Raw genomic sequence first — 15,437 nt, forward strand, 5'->3', positions numbered from 1 at the left:
CACCATGTACCAATTTTCAGCCGGATCGGAGGAAATTTGCTTCTCTTAGAGGATCCGCAAGCCAAATTTGGTCCGATATGAGCCATTTGCAATACCAACCGACCTACACAGTCTCACATAAGTTTGCATACCCTTGAGGTTTTTACCTTATAACTAAACATGTTTCTTGTTGTTGTTTATAATCCAGACTAAAAACATCTTCTTGAAAATGGACAAATACTTTGATTTTCAAATTAATTTACAAAATCTAAAGCATATATATGCATATTTTATTATATTTTAATAATTAAAGAAAATACAATTTCTTAAACCGTATGTAAACTTGTGTAAGACTGTGTACATCAATAGCAACTACTTGTGGCAAGTTTGAAGTCGATAGCTTGTTTCGTTCGGAAGTTAGCGTGATTTCAACAGACGGACGGACATGCATAGATCGACTCAGAATTTCACCACGACCCAGAATATATAGACTTTATGGGGTCTCTGAGCAATATTTCCATGTGTTACAAATGGAATGACAAGTTAATATACCCCCATCCTATGATGGAGGGTAAAAAATTAAAATTCCCTTTATTGTTTGTTCGACTATTTAAAGTTTTGAAAAATCGATTATTCGTTTTGTTTTTTTTTTTTTTTAATTTGCAGATTTAAAGATTTCCTTTTGGAAATTAAAAAAAAAAGAATTAAATTTTCACTTTTGCAATTGTTGAAAAATAGACTTTCGACTTTTTGGAGATTTGTTTGTCAGCATGAAAAAATCAATCCATTACCCTTTTAATGCAAATGTAGCTTTTCGAAAGCATTTGGAATGTCGATTTTTCGTTTTTATTTTGTTTTTAATTTTAAAAAATCAACTTTTAAATTTTCGAAAATAAACTTTCTTTAAATATTAGGAAACAATTGTTTTTTTATTTAAAAAAATGCCTTTTCACTATTGCAATTAATGAGAAATTTAACTTTTCGAAAACATTTGGAAAGTCGATTTTTCGGTTTTTTTTTTTTTTGTTTTTTTTTAATGTTTTAATTAGAAAAAGTCAACATTTCGATTTTCGACAAAAAATCTTTAATTTTTTTTTTAATTTGAATTTTTTTTAAATTTAAAAATTATTGGGAAATCGTCTTTCGAATTTTTAGTAACTTCCAAAGGAAGAAAGCTATCGACTTGAAACTTGGCAGAAGTAGCTATTATTGATGTAGGTCAGATGGTATTGCAAATGGGCCAGTTATAGCCCCCGACCTCTAGATTTGACTACAGGAGCCTCAAATTTCATCTGGCCCCCCAAAAAAACCTATCCCCAGACTGACCAATCAACCAGATTCTACTTGAGCAAATCTAAAGAGTAAGTCAAAAAAATATTCGAAGTCAAAATGGGACAAAGTCTCACAAGTGATTCACTCTTTTGAGGTATTCGACTTTCAGAGCGTTCAAATTCCAGAGGCTTCATAATTGTTTATTGCTAAATTTTTATTTAAAAAAATCGATTTTAGGTCGAAAGCAAAATAAAATTTAATTTTTAGTTGATTTTCTGTCGATCAAAACGGTCAAAGCATGTAGGTTTTCAAATATATAATAAAGTTCTTCAAAGAGAATTAAATAAAAGTTGTTGCGTAACTTATTTTATGTCTTTGCCGTTCAATTGTTTTTTTTTTAATAATTTCATACAACTTTTGGTTTTGTATTCGAAAACATTTTCAGTATTCATTATTGATTTTTTGTTCATTTTTCACATATTTTTTTTTTTTTTTTGGTATTATCAAAATTTTATTATTTTTATTTTTAAATATTATTTATTTAGAAAAAACTTTTCGGCATATGAAATTGTTCAATAAACTCAAAAAAACAATATTAAAAAATATCTCTTTTAATAAAATTGATTATACTAATATTTAAGTCACTGTCTGTATTAGTTGGTATGACTCCGTTGTTGTTTTTGTTTTAAATTTTTAACTATCCCTTTAAAATACAATTAATTTGTTATTTATTATTTTTAAGTCACTCTCTACAATAGTTCGTATGCTGTTTTGTTTTATTTAAAAATACAATAAAATAATTATTTTTATAATAAACATTTTAAGAAACTGTTTGTAATACAGTGTTGTTTTTGCTTTGCTTTTATTTTGTTATAAAATTATTTATAGTTTTTCATTTTAATATTTAAATGACCAAAGAAATCATTTTAAAAATAAAATATTTTCGGTATTTTTGCGATTTTATTTTTAATTTAAATAAAATTGATTATTTTTTTTTTTTATTTTAATATTTAAGTCACTGTCTGTAATAGCTGGAATATTTGCGTGGTTGTTTTAATTTGTTTTTTTTTTCTTGTTTGTTTTTAATTTACAGCAATCATTTTTAAATAAAATTATTATTTATTGTTTTAATATTTAATTCACTCTGTCTGTAACGCTTGATATATTTGCATCTTTGGTTTTCTTTTTTAATTTAATAAAAATTACTCAGACATATAGAGTTGTTATTTATGTTTCCCATTTTAATTTGAATTTTAAACTATCTCTTCATAGTAAAAAAAAAACTTGTTTCACAGTTTTTTATTTTCCTTTTTGATTATTTTGTTTAATTTAAAAAATTAATAAAATTATTTTTTTATTTTAATACTTAAGTCACTATCGTTATATATTGGTGTGACTGTATTTCTAGTTTTCCTCTTTTTTGAGGGGACATAATCGTTAATAATATATTTCACCAATTTTATTATTGTTTTTTAACACAGCAAATTTGTACTCTTTAGGATCCTTTTATTAATTCATATTTTTTCACTTCTATTGAAATTCTTACTTTTGATCCTTCAAGCGCAATCACCCAACACTTAAATCGCAGCCACTTTATATTTTTCACTATTCACTAGATATGATTACCCGTACCGCGTACCGTATTCCAAGCGTTGTTGTGTGCTATGACTTTTAAAATAAACTGTTCCGTACTTAAATCAGGCTCCGAATTTATAGTTTTCGGCAGTGGCCAACTGGTATCACTAAAAAAACTACAATCTATGAAATAGTTTTTTTATTTTCATTCTTAAATTCATATAGAATCTTAAATGCGTGAAAATGTGATAAGACAGATTCTAATGTAGCTACAACTCAACATTCTTGAGAGGAATCTGTAGCAATTGCGAAAGCGAGAATAAGTATGAGCTCTTGTAAAGCCTAGCTCTTATCTATGAAAAAAATAGAGTGAACTTTCCGGCCGGTTTATTGTCCAAAATTGTAAACATTTAATCCGTGTAAAAATTATATTTTTTCTTTACATAGAATATAAATAAATTTATTGCTATTTTTAGATGGACGTTCTTCAATTGTATAACGTTTGTTTTGGTTGATATTATAAATTCGTATATTTTTTATTGAGAGTGTGTGTGAGTATAGAGTTAGAAAATGAGATAATAGAGAGTTTCTGTTTTACATTCTCAAAATGATGGGAAGTGTCAACCATACTTAAATATTTGAAGTATTACATTTTAAATGATTGAAATCAGAGGTATTGAAATCGATCAAAAATACTCTATAAACAAGTAAGGAAAGTCTAAAGTTGGGCGGGGCCGACTATATTATACCCTGGACCACTTTGTAGATCTAAATTTTCGATACCATATCACATCCGTCAAATGTGTTGGGGGCTATATATAAAGGTTTGTCCCAAATACATACCTTTAAATATCACTCGATCTGGAGAGAATTTGATAGACTTCTAAAAAATATATAGACTCAAAATTTATGTCGGCTAATGTACTAGGGTGGAACACAATGTTAGTAAAAACAAGTATATACAGCACTAAGTTCGGCCGGGGCGAATCTTAAATACCCACCACCATGAACCAAATATTAGGGGTTACTTTGAAATTTCAGGAGGGCTTGAGGACTTGAGGACACTTCCCGAAGATAAATTTAAAGATTTCACCTATGAGGACTATATCAGATTCTGGATTTATAAGAACCATTTTTGTTTGAGTTTAAGAGGAATCATTAACATCTCTTGTAAGTGTGCAAGAAAATTATAAAATAACGTCTTGATTTGAAATCTTAAATCTGTAGAAGTAAAATCTGGAAATTTTACATTGAGTTTCAAGCAATTTTCATGATCAGTGCGCCTTCTACACCCTCAAGAAGTGAAGTCGGTCTATATGGAGGCATTAACAAAAGGACCGATAAAAACTTAATCCGATACACGTTTTTGTGAGCCTAAAATACCAGAATATTTACAATTTCCGGCAAATCAGATAAAAACTACGGTTTCTAGAAACCCAAGGAGTTAAATCGGGAGATCGTTCCTATGGGGGCTACACTAAAATATGTACCGATACTCACCGTTTTCAGCACACCTCTTTATGACCCGAAAATACCTCTAGATTTCCAATTTCAGGCAAATAGGATAAAAACTTCGGATTCTAGAAGCCCAAGAAGTAAAATCGGGAAATCGGTCTAAATGGGGGCTATACCAAAATATGGACCGATACTCACCATTTTCGGCACACCTCTTTATGGTCCTAAAATACCTCTAGATTTCCAATTTCAGACAAATTGGATAAAAACTACGGTTTCTATAAGCCCATGACCCCAAACCGGGAGGTCGTTTTATATGGGGACCATACCAAAACATGGAACGATACTCACAATTTTTGCCACACGTATTTGTGGTCCATTAATACCTCTAGATTTCCAATTTCAGGTAAATTGAATAAACACTGCGGTTTCTATAAGCCCAAGAAGTAAAATCGGGAGATCGGTCTATATGGGGGCTATACCAAAACATGGACCGATACTCACCATTTTTGGCACACCTCTTTATGGTCATAAAATACCTCTAGATTAAAAACTACGATTTCTATAAGCCCAAGACCCCAAATCGGGAGGTCGGTTTATATGGGACTATATCAAAACCTGGACCGATATAGCCCATCTTCGAACTTGACCTGCCTGCAGACAAAAGACGAGTTTGTGCAAAATTTCAGCATGATTGCTTTATTATTGAAGACTGTAGCGTGATTACAACAGACAGACAGACAGACAGACGGACATCGTTATATCGTATTAGAATTTCTCCCTGATCAAGAATATATATACTTTATATAGTCGGAAATCGATATTTCGATGTGTTACAAACGGAATGACAAACTTATTATACCCCGTCACCATTCTATGGTGGTGGGTATAAAAATATGGGAAACATTTAAATCCGAAGCAATTTTAAGGAAACTTCGCAAAAGTTTATTTATGATTTATCGCTCGATATATATGTATTAGAAGTTTAAGAAAATTAGAATCATTTTTACAACTTTTCGACTAAGCCGTGGCGATTTTAGTTACAAGGAAAATGTTGGTATTTTGACAATTTTTGTCGAAATCAGAGAAGCATATATATGGGAGGTGCATCTAAATCTGAACCGATTTCAACCAAATTTGGCACACATAGCTATAATTCAATTTCTACACCCTGTACAAAATTTCAACTAAATCGGAGCCAAAAATTGGCCTCTGTGGTCATATGAGGGTAAATCGGGCGAAAGCTATATATGGGAGCTATATCTAAGTCTCAACCGATTTCAACCAAATTTGGCACACATAGCTATAATGCTAATTCTACTCCCTGTGCATAATGTCAATTAAATCGGAGTAACAGATTGGCCACTGTGGTCATATGAGTGTAAATCGGGCGAACGATATATATGGGAGCTATATCTAAATCTGAACCGATCTCAATAAAATTTGGCTCACTTGACTACACTACTAATTGTACTTCTAGTGCAAAATTTCAACCAAATTTGGGTAAAACTTTGGCTTCTGGGACCGTATTAGTCCATATCGGGCGAAAGATATATATGGGAGCTATATCTAAATCTGCACCGATTTCAATCAAATTTTGCACACTTGACTATACGATCAAGTGTTATGCTTTTGCAAAATTTCAAGCAAATCAGGGTAAAACTCTGGCTTTTGGATCCATGGTCCATAGGACGAAAGATATATATGGGAGCTATATCTAAATCTGAACCGATTTCTTCCAAAATCAATAGGGTTCTATTCTGACCCAAAACAGGAACTTGTGCCAAATTTGAAGGCGATTGGACTTAAACTGCGACCTAGACTTTGATCACAAAAATGTGTTCACAGAGAGACGGACATGGCTAGATCGACCCAAGGACCCACCCTGAGTATAATTGCCAAAGACATCATGTGTCTATCTCGTCTCCTTCTGGGTGTTGGAAACATATGAACTAACTTATAACTTACTGCGTGAGAAGACTGTCATGATGGCAAATGTTCGATGGGAGAATTGTAAGGGTTGTAACGACACCAAGCAAATATGGCCCCATTTAAACTTAAACCGCACACTACATATGCTAGTGTTCTCGAGACGCCAGATATCACTCCTGATATCTGCTATAACGGGTCGCTGCCTGATAGGCGATTTTGCAAAAACTATTGGTGCGAAGTATAATGACTATTGTATGAGTTGTCATGATGCGGAGGAAAAGGAATCAATAAAACACCTCTTGTGTGAGTGTCCTGCATTTTGTGTAAGGCGTAAGCAAATTTTAGGAGCATATAGCTTCAGATTACTGGCGGACCTGGAAAACGTTAACTTAAGCAGTCTGCTAATGTTTTTCGAACAATCGGGTTGGTTCAACAGAAGCTAATAATCGAGAAGGTTCAACGGTTAAAACTAGAAGTGCCCATATGGAATAGGTACTTTAAGTTAATGTGGTATCACAATGGACTGAATAGTCTAAGTGAGCCTGAATCTTAATCGGGCTGCCACTTTAACCTAACCTAACCTAACTTATAATACCCCGTTCCACAGTGTGGCGCAGGGTATAAAAAGTCCGATTAAATACTACGTATATAATTCAGTTTGACAAAATTTTCTACAGAAATAAAATTTTGACAAAATTTTCTATAGAAATAAAATTTTGACAATATTTTCTATAGAAATAAAATTTTGACAAAATTTTCTATAGAAATAAAATTTTGACAAAATTTTCTATAGAAATAAAATTTTGACAAAATTTTCTATAGAAATAAAATTTTGACAAAATTTTCTATAGAAATAAAATTTTGACAAAATTTTCTATAGAAATAAAATTTTGACAAAATTTTCTATAGAAATAAAATTTTGACAAAATTTTCTATAGAAATAAAATTTTGACAAAATTTTCTATAGAAATAAAATTTTGACAAGATTTTCTATAGAAATAAAATCTTGGCAAACATTTTCTATAGTAATAAAATTTTGACAAGATTTTCTATAGAAATAAAATTTTGGTAGATTATTTTTGGGGATCGGGGATATATAACTATAGACGATATGGACCAATTTTGGCATAGTTGTTAGCGGCCATATACTAGCGCAATGTACCAAATTTCACCATGTAGCAAATTTCAACCGGATCGGATGAATTTTGCTCCTCCAAGAGGCTGCGGAGGTTAAATCTGGGGATCAGTTTAAATGGGAGTTATATATAATTATGGACCGATATAGACCAACTCCTGCATGGTTGTTAGAAACCATATACTAACACCACGTTCCAAATTTGAACAGAATCTGATGAATTTTGCTCAAATCTAGGAATCGGTTTATATGGGGGCTATATATAATTATGGACCGATGTGGACCAATTTTTGTATGGTTGTTATACTAACACCATGTACCAAATTTCAACCGGATCGGATAAATTTTGCTCCTCCAAGAAGCTCCGCAAGCCAAATCTGAGCGTCGGTTTATATAGGGGCTATAGGTAAAAGTGGTCCGATATGGCCCATTTGCAATACCATCCGACCTTTCGATAGAAATAAAATTTTGAAAAATTTTCTTTACAAATAAAATTTTGATAAAATTAGAAATAAAAGTTCGAATTTTCGATAGAAATAAAATTTTGTCAAAAATTTTCTATAGAAATAACATTTTAACAAAATTTTCTATAGAACCAAAATTTTGACAAAATTTCCTATAGAAATAAAATGTTGACAAAATTTTTTATAGAAATAAAATATTGATAAAATTTTCTGTAAAAAAATAATGACAAATTTTCAATAAAAATAAAAAGCTGACTAATTTTTCTAAAGAAATAAAATTTTGACAAAATTTTCTATAGAAATAAAATTTTCACAAAATTTTGTATAGAATTAAAGTTTTGACAAAATTTTCTATAGAAACTTTTGAATAATGTCAAAAAAATTTTCTATAGGAATTACATTTTTTAAAAAATTTCTATAGAAATAAAATTTTGACACAATTTTCTATAGAAATAAAATTTTTATTGTACGCTTGTATGCTTTCCTCTGTTGGTTAAGCTACACTTGTAGTTTAGTCAATGCATGGCTTTAAGCTGAGATAAAAAAAAACAACAACAATAACGATTGAAGAGAAGCCAACAATAACAAACAAAACGAATGAAATCAAATTTTGACAAAATTTTCTAGAGAAATAAAATTTTAACAAAATTTTCGATAGACATAAAATGTTGAATAAATTTTCGATAGAAATAAAATTTTAACAAAATTTTCTGTACAAATAAAATTTTGACAAAATTTTCTATAGAAATAAAATTCTGAATTTTCGATAGAAATAAAATTTTGTCAAAAATTTTCTATAGAAATAAAATATTGATAAAATTTTGTGTAAAAAAACTAATGACAAATTTTCATAGACATAAAAAGTTGACAAATTTTTCTAAAGAAATAAATTTTGACAAAATTTTCTATAGAAATTTTGACAAAATTTTGTATAGAATTAAAGTTTTGACAAAATTTTCTATAGAAACAAAATTGACAAAACTTTCTATAGAAAAAAATTTTAAAACAATTTTCTATAGAAACAAAATGTTGACATAATTTTCTATAAAAAAAATTTTTTGAAAAAATTTTCTATAGAAATAAAATTTTGACACAATTTTCTATAGAAATAAAATTTTTACAAAATTACTAGAGAAATAAAATTTTGACAAAATTTTCTTTAGAAATAAAATTTAAAAAAGGAAAAATATTCTATAAAAATTAAATTTTGACAAATTTCTCTATAGAAATAACATTTTTACAAAATTTTCTATAGAAATAAAATTTTGACAACATTTTCTATAGCAATAAAATGTTGACAAAATTTTTTATATAAATAAAATTTTGTTGTTGTTTTTTATTTCAGCTTAAAACCATACATTGACTAAACTACAAGAGTAGCTTAACCAACAGAGGAAAAGAATGTTTGTCAAATTTATTTGGGCAAAGCCCTATAGACTGCAAGATGGTTGGATGGACGCACGTTTCGGAATTACCACATTCCTCATCAGCATCCTCTACTTGCAGCAAAACTATCAACCAATTATCAGAATAAATTCAGGCAGTTTATTAAACCCAACAAAAACCACACTTGAACCCTCCGAAAAAAGGTTTTACATTGATAGCCGGCTTATGCCGAAAAATTTTGACAAAATTTCCTATAGAAATAAAATTTTGTATAGAAATAAAATATTGATAAAATTTTCTGTAAAAAAAATAATGACAAATTTTCAATTGAAATAAAAAGTTGACAAATTTTTCTAAAGAAATATAATTTTGACAAAATAAATAAAATTTTGACAAAATTTTGTATAGAATTAAAGTTTTGACAAATTTTTCTATGGAAACAAAATTGACAAAACTTTCTGTAGAAAAAAATTGGAAAAAAATTTCTATAGAAACAAAATGTTGACAAAAATTTTCTATAGAAATAAAATTTTGACACAATTTTCTATAGAAAAAAATTTTGACACAATTTTCTATAGTAATAAAATTTTTACAAAATGTATAGAGAAATAAAATTTTGACAAAATTTTCTTTAGAAATAAAATTTAAAAAAGAAAAAAAATTCTATAATAATTAAATTTTGACAAATTTCTCTATAGAAATAAAACTTTGAAACAATATTTTAAATATATAGAAATAAAATTAAAAAAAAGAAAAAAAACTTTTCGATAGAAAAAGAATTTTGATAAAAAAATTCTAAATCTTAACAACATTTTCTATAGAAATAAAATTTTGACGAAATTTTTTATAGAAATAAAGGGTGATTCTTTTGAGGTTAGGATGCATTATGCATTAGTATTTGACAGATCCCGTGGGATTTCAGACATGGTGTCAAAGAGAAAGATGCTCAGTATGCTTTGACATTTCATCATGAATAGACTTACTAACGAGCCACAACGTCGAATTTTCAGTGAATGGGCCCTAGAAAAGTTGGCAGAAAATTCGCTTTTTTATCGACAAATTTTGTTCAGCGATGAGGCTCATTTCTGGTTGAATGGCTACGTAAATAAGCAAAATTGCCGCATTTGGAGTGAAGAGCAACCAGAAGCCGTTCAAGAACTGCCCATGCATCCCGAAAAATGCACTGTTTGGTGTGGTTTGTACGCTGGTGGAATCATTGGACCGTATTTTTTCAAAGATGCTGTTGGACGCAACGTTACGGTGAATGGCGATCGCTATCGTTCGATGCTAACAAACTTTTTGTTGCCAAAAATGGAAGAACTGAACTTGGTTGACATGTGGTTTCAACAAGATGGCTCTACATGCCACACAGCTCGCGATTCTATGGCCATTTTGAGGGAAAACTTCGGAGAACAATTCATCTCAAGAAATGGACCGGTAAGTTGGCCACCAAGATCATGCGATTTGACGCCTTTAGACTATTTTTTGTGGGGCTACGTCAAGTCTAAAGTCTACAGAAATAAGCCAGCAACTATTCCAGCTTTGGAAGACAACATTTCCGAAGAAATTCGGGCTATTCCGGCCGAAATGCTCGAAAAAGTTGCCCAAAATTGGACTTTCCGAATGGACCACCTAAGACGCAGCCGCGGTCAACATTTAAATGAAATTATCTTCAAAAAGTAAATGTCATGGACCAATCTAACGTTTCACATAAAGAACCGATGAGATTTTGCAAATTTTATGCGTTTTTTTTTAAAAAAAAGTTATCAAGCTCTTAACAAATCACCCTTTATAAATTTGACAAAATTTTCTATCGATATAAAATGTTGACAAAAAAGTAAGTTAGAAACTCTCTACTGCCTCTCCATCCATTTCTAATGTAATTACTGTATTGAAAAATTCTATGTTCAATGGTATTTCAATGGCATGCTTATCTAGTTTTAAACATTTTTTTGTAATACCAAATTATTTATATTTAAATTTGTCTTACACTCCTATAATTCGATGATTTCAACTACACTCTAAAATGCATACACATCAAATGCTTACAGCCATTTTCGCTCCATTACAAAGGTGATATTTATTTAAAGTGCTGATTTGGTTGCCACAGCATCATAGACCATTGAATCGGGCCGTTTGCTATCAGCTAATTGTCATGGATATTTCTCCATATCATTATTGTTATAGTTGGACACACATACACACATTTCCAGTTATTTCAATTTCACAAATTAAAAACATTTTCCAAAAATACTTCTCTTTATTTAAAAGCCAAAATTTACAAATTTCATTAGAACTGTTAGCGTTGTCATTATCATGGTAACCACAATAATGTTCAGTTTGAACATTTTTTGTGTTTTTCACAATTTAGGTTAACATCCAGAAAATGGGTTTTTGACCAATAGTGTCATTTGAATGGTGATATTTTTTCTGGTAGAGTGGTATTTGCATTTTCTCCCCCTCTTATTTATTATAATGAAGAGGAGTTTATATTAGAGAGGGGGAGAGCTGATGATGACTTAAATGAATGCATGTTGTCAACATTTTTGACTAATGCAAATATGTATATAAATGGACTAAATACTAGGGTAAATGTGTATGCATTTGTATGTGAGTATTTGTGTACTTAGAGGTTCAATAGTAATTAAAAGTACTACAGATGAAATACAAATAAAAATCAGGTCATAAATCCTCAAATGGAAAGCTTTTATTTTATCATTTGGCAAAAGAAATTTAGAGAGCGAAAGAGAGAGAGAGAGAGCTAAAGATAAATAACCATTCAATAAATTAATATTCAGGCATGGTTGCGTATGAGTTTTTCTATTATAATTAATATTACTTATACGCCTAATTGTATGCTCTACCATTTACTATAAATGAATTACTATTTATTTTTTATTTATTTTTCCTCGATATAGATTAAAATTCAAATGAAAAAAAAAATTCTAAAAATTCTCTTTTATCATTAAGTCAAGGAAATTTTAATAACCATTAAATAAATTAATTTTTAGATATGGTTGCGTTTGAGTGTTGCTATTATAATTATTATTACTTATACGCCTTATTATACCCACATTTTTCCAGGCCATACACATTTTCTACTTTATCGTTTTGTCACATTTTCTACTTTATCGTTTTGTCAAAGAAATTTAGACACAGAAAGCTAACTTCAAATGCCAATACACTGAATAAATTTGGAGTATTTTTTGTTTACTTCAAATGTCAAATATGTATGGATGCAATTTTCATTTTTGCTTGATAAAGTAAATCTTTTCAGATCAGCCAGATATCAGATAACCTGCCGGTTTTTGGGCAATAAATCTTCACAAGAAAAATTTTTGATTTTATTATTTAGTGAAAGAAATTTAGTGAGAAAGCTAAATTTAAATAAATTAATTTTTGGACAGGGGTACGTATAAGTATTGCTATTATAATTAATATCATTCATACGCAAACTTGTGCTACTATTTATTGTAATTGAATTACTAATGTTTAAGCATTTTTATACCCACCACAATAGGATGGGGAGTATATTACCTTTGTCATTCCATTTGTAACACATCGAAATATTCGTATAAGACCCATAAAGTATATATATTATGGGTCGTGGTGAAATTCTGAGTCGATCTAGCGATGTCCGTCCGCCTGTGGTAATCACGCTAAATTCCGAACGAAACAAGCTATCGACTTGAAACTTGGCACACATAGTTGTTATTAATGTAGATCGGATTGTATTCCAAATGGGCGATGTCGGACGTATAGCCATATAAACGGATCCCCAGATTTGGCTTGCGGAGCCCCTTAGCGAAGCAAATTTCATTCGATCCGGTTGAAATTTGGTACGTGGTGTTAGAGTGTGGTCTCTATCAACCATTGGTCATATTGGTCCATAAATATATATAGCCCCCATATAAACCGATCCCCAGATTTGACCTCCGGAGCCACTTGTAAGAGCAAATTTCATCCGATGCGGTTGAAATTTGGTATGTAGTGTTAGAGTGTGGTCTCTATCAACAATGCAAAAATTGGTCCATATCAGTCCATAATTATATATATCACCAATATAAACCGATTACCAGATTTGACCTCCGGAGCCTCTTGGATGAGCAAATTTCATCCGATCCGGCCATATATAGTGTTTATATATGGCCACTAACATTCATACAAAAATTGGTCCATATCGGCTCTTGGATGAGCAAATTTCATCCGATCCGGCCATATGGTCCATATCGGTCGAAAGGCCCCAGATAAACCGACCCCCATACACAGATTAAGAACTGAATTTAATAGGCCTTTTTTATATGAACTTTGTCATTCCGTTTGTAACACATCGAAATATTGCTCTAAGACCCCATAAAGTATATATATTCTGGGCCGTGGTGAAATTCTGAGTCGATCTGAGCATGTCCGTCCGTCCGTCTGTTGAAATCACGCTAACTTCCGAACGAAACAAGCTATCGACTTGAAACTTGGCACAAGTAGTTGTTATTGATGTAGGTCGGATGGTATTGCAAATGGGCCATATCGGTCCACTTTTACGTATAGCCCCCATATAAACGGACCCCCAAATATGGCTTGCGATTGCTCTAAGAGAAGCAAATTTCATACGATCCGGTTGAAATTTGGTACATGGTGTTAGTATATGGTCTCTAACGACAACGCAAAAATTGGTCCATATCGGTCCACTTTTACGTATAGCCCCCATATAAACGGACCCCCAAATTTGGCTTGCGATTGCTCTAAGAGAAACTAATTTCATCCGATCCGGCCGAAATTTGGTACATGGTGTTAGTATATGGTCTCTAACAACCATGCAAAAATTGGTCCATATTGGTACATAATTACATATAGCCCCCATATAAACCGATCCCCCGATTTGGCTTGCGGAGCCTCTAAGAGAAGCAAATTTCATCCGATCCGGCTGAAATTTGGTACATGGTGTTGGTATATGTTCTCTAAGGACCATGCAAAAATTGGTTCACATCGATCCATAATTATATATAGCCCCCATATAAGCCGTTCCCCAGATTTGACCTCCGGAGCCTCTTAGAGGAGCAAAATTCATCCGATCCGGCTGAAATTTGGTACGTGGTGTTAGTATATGGTCTCTAACAACCATGCAAGAATTGGTCCATATCGGTCCATAATTATATATAGCCCCCATATATAAATATAAATTGGTCCATATCGGTTCATAATCATGGTTGCCACTCGAGCCAAAAATAATCTACCAAAATTTTATTTTTATAGAAAATGTTGTCAAAATGTTATTTCTATAGAAAATTTTGTCAAAATTTTATTTCTATAGAAAATTTTGTCAAAATGTTATTTCTATAGAAAATTTTGTCAAAATTTTATTTCTATAAAAAATTTTGTCAAAATTTTATTTCTGTAGAAAATTTTGTCAAAATTTTATTTTTATAGAAAATTTTTTTCCAAATTTTATTTCTATAGAAAAATTTTTCCAAATTTTATTTCTATAGAAAATGTTGTCAAAATTTTATTTTCCCAAAATTTTATTTCTATAGAAACTTTAAACTTAATTATATACGTATTTAAATGGCCTTTTTTAGTTTAATATAGACCTCGTATGGACTATGTGTTATATATTACGGTGTTAGGAAGTTTTAAGATACCTTGCCATCGGCAAGTGTTACCGCAACCCAAGTAATTCGATATTGGATGACAGTCTTCAGTAGAAGTTTCTATGCAATCCATGGTGGAGGGTACATATATTTCGGCCTGGCCGAACTTACGGCCGTATATACTTGTTCTTGTCTAATATACCCCATATTGGCTAACTTACAATTTAGAAGATGATGTTAAGAAGGTTTAAGATTAGTAGAAGCTTCTACGCAATCCATGGTGAAGGGTACATAAGATGCGGCCTGGCCGAACTTACGCCGTATACATTTGTTTCAGTGCAAATTATTTTTTCAATAGCAACTTTTCAAAATCACTTAAGGTTTTAATACAATTTTTTTTATCATTTTTAATCTTTGATAAGCCATATTTTTGTAGTATCATAGAATATCATACCATCAGCTCAACCCAATTCTATGCCTTTCTTACTTGTTTTAATAAAATTTCCCAATTTTTTTTATAAACAAAACTTTAGAAACAACACATTATTATAGTTTCCATTTACCGGAATTCCATTTTTTTTACTCAATCCCATTCCAAGTTTTTTTCCATTCTATTTACTTTGACTTGGGGCTATGAAATATCTCTGACATCTA

Source organism: Haematobia irritans, chromosome 5, assembly GCF_050003625.1.
Source record: "Haematobia irritans isolate KBUSLIRL chromosome 5, ASM5000362v1, whole genome shotgun sequence".
NCBI classification, from domain to species: Eukaryota; Metazoa; Arthropoda; class Insecta; order Diptera; family Muscidae; genus Haematobia; species Haematobia irritans.